The 2,845-nt window shown below is 43.7% G+C and overlaps 1 pseudogene; it reads left to right on the top strand.

The window, feature by feature from the left end:
- Positions 1 to 273: 273 nt before the first annotated feature.
- On the top strand, positions 274 to 866 carry LOC102843692 (annotated as a pseudogene).
- The last annotated feature ends 1,979 nt before the right edge of the window (positions 867 to 2,845 follow it).

Below are 2,845 nucleotides of genomic sequence, written 5' to 3'. Positions count from 1 at the left end.
CTGCTGTTCTTCCTACTTGCAAAAAAAGACATACAATATATGTTCATTTAAGACCTATTATACTGTCCTCACCAGAATATAAGTTTTTTAAGAACAGACTGCACAATTAACTGAATGCTACATAACCAGGATACTCTTTCAGCTCACTCAAGCTAAGACTAGTATCGCTGAGAGATAGGAATGGGGGAGGTGTGAGTGTGTGTGCATCTGCCAGCTGAGAGTTTAGTAGTTCAAGTTCACCTACATTAAAAAAAGACTGACAGGCCGCCGGCCATGGGGGAAGCCAAGGTGGGCGGCGGCGGTGCTGTAGGTGACAAGGGCCTGGGAGAGGCAGCTACCATCCCGGCCAAGGAGACGGTGGTGTGGAGCCCCGAGGTGGAGGTGTGCCTCTTCCACGCCATGCTGGGTCACAAGCCAGTCGGTGTGAACCGACACTTCCACATGATTTGTATCCGGGACAAGTTCAGCCAGAACATAGGACGGCAGGTCCCATCCAAGGTCATCTGGGACCACCTGAGTACCATGTATGACATGCAGGCCCTGCATGAACCCGAGATCCTTCCCTTTCCCAATCCAGAAAGGAACTTCATCCTTCCAGAGGGTCCAGGAAGGAAAAGTGGTCATTGAGGAGGAGATGAAAGAAGAGACTAAAGAGGACGTGGACCCCCACAACGGGGCTGGTGATGTGTTTTCCTCTTCAGGAGGCTTGGGGAAAGCCGTGGAGAAGTCCAGCAAAGAGAAAGAAAAGACCTCCTCAGACTTGGGATCCAAGGAAGGGGCCGACAAGCGGCCGGGTCACTGACAAGGTCCTGACGGCCAACAGCAACCCCTCCGGCCCCAGTGCTGCCAAGCGGCGCCGGACATAGGCAGCCATGGGATCGGGACGCTGGCCGGTGGCACCCCCCTCTGTGCTAGGGACACACCATTTGGCAAGGAAGCAGACGAGATTTTCACAGTGCCCACTGAGACTCTGAGGGAACCACAAGGGGAGACTCCAAAAGACCAGGGACAGTTCATCTCAGACCTGGAGGGCTGCGTGGTCTCCGCTGGCCCTGGCACACTCTGATTCCTGGGCCACCCCGAGGCCTGAGGCCAGGAGCAAAGGCTTGAGCTGCAAAGCAACAAAAACGCCATTTCTCTTCTGTCCTCAGCACAGCCACCGGTCCCCTCCTCTTTCCTTGTTTTTCCATGGCCTGGAGCCTTTATCCTGCAGAAACAGTACCCAGAAGGCCACCTCAGACCCCGTGTGGTCTTGGTACCCCCACGGAGCCCGTGCACTACCTGCTGTGCTCACGCACACTGTGACACGTACATAACTGGGTGGTGGTTCTCTCTATTTCATTTTGAAGAAGACTATTTTGCTAGAGTTTTTATGAAAAACGGCCACAGAAATTAAGCCTGTGTTGTATTCTCCCCTCCCAGAGGTTCTGTTTTAAGGTGATAAAACACTTTGTGAATAGTTTTTGTATTGCCAGATGTGGAGAATTTATAGCATTCTTTTTGTATTTTTAAGTATTCTGCAAAAGGTGGGAGTAAACACACCCGGGGGTGGGCATGGCCCAGAGCCTGGAGATGTGCCTCTTTCCTGACTGCTGGCATTAAAGCACAAAACCCTCAAAAAAAAAAAAAAAAGACTGACAGTCTATTTACCAAAACTCAGCCATTGCAAACTTCATAAAGCACAGCTTTACTGTGCTATGAATGGGGTCACCCTGAGTCAAAATTAACAGCAACAGAAAATTAATAGCAATCTCACACACAAATATGATACCTGCAGCAATAGTTTCAAATATACCAATGGTTGTGAGAAGGTCATAGAATTGGACAGTGTCTCATTCTGTTGTCTACAGAGTTGCTATTAGTTGGAATTGACTGATAACATTTTAATCAGGTTAAAACTGACTGCTGATAGCTGCAACAAGCTGGTTAACACTAGATAGATGAAACTGAGCTCCTAAATAGTACAACATGTTTAGATTTCTGAATATGTTAGAGTCAGTAGTTATTCTAAGATTTTTACTACGCATTCACACACACACATATACATTTTGATCACTGGCAAGCAACTTTTTTTTTAATTACTCAGGCTTGAGTCAAGTATGTTCACCCACTCTGCTTTTCACCAATGTCATCTCCTCACATATTTATAACTAACTATCTGGCTCAGGGTAAAATCATGATTTAGTAAAGGGGCAAGTAGAAGGCAAAATGGAGAGCCATCTCCTATAATTGCTGTTTAAACGAGACAATAAAAAGGATGAAACAAATTAAATTAGCTAAGAAGTAGGAGCATCCCAATGAACTGGTCAAGATAATCAACTTGGAAAATTAGTTATTAAATCTCCACACATGCTCATTTTTATAATCGTATGTGTGTGTGTGGCCTGTGAAATGCAACCTCCCACTGATATAAATGACTGGGAAAGGTGCTCTTCATTTCTCTGATAAGTCACTTGCTGTTGACCTTGATGAAGTTAGAAGTAATATCTGTAAATACTATAGTTCAGCATTTCCTATTTCTTTGACAAGTTGTTTAAAAGTGTTTTGATTGAGATTGGGGGGGAAAAAAAGAGGTGAGAAATTGATTCAAATTATTCACCTCCCTGAATTTTTATTTCATTTGGTTTTTCATTTCTTTTTCAAGTATGTGCGTTAATGAATATTGGTACTGGTTTAACTTATTATTTCATCTATTATTACTATAACAAATACCAGATTTTTAATAATTTAAAGGATACTTCTTTTTGACTCATTTTCCTATAATACAGTATATGTCATTCGTATACATTGTTTTATACACTCTTTAATTTACATGTTATATTTAATAATTTATATACATTCTATT

This window comes from Elephantulus edwardii, unplaced genomic scaffold (genome assembly GCF_000299155.1).
Source record: "Elephantulus edwardii isolate Elephantulus edwardi_28Jun2011 unplaced genomic scaffold, EleEdw1.0 scaffold00100, whole genome shotgun sequence".
In the NCBI taxonomy this organism is placed as follows: Eukaryota; Metazoa; Chordata; class Mammalia; order Macroscelidea; family Macroscelididae; genus Elephantulus; species Elephantulus edwardii.
The sequence above is the reverse complement of the archived record's forward strand: the minus strand, read 5'-3'. Positions and strand labels throughout refer to the sequence as shown.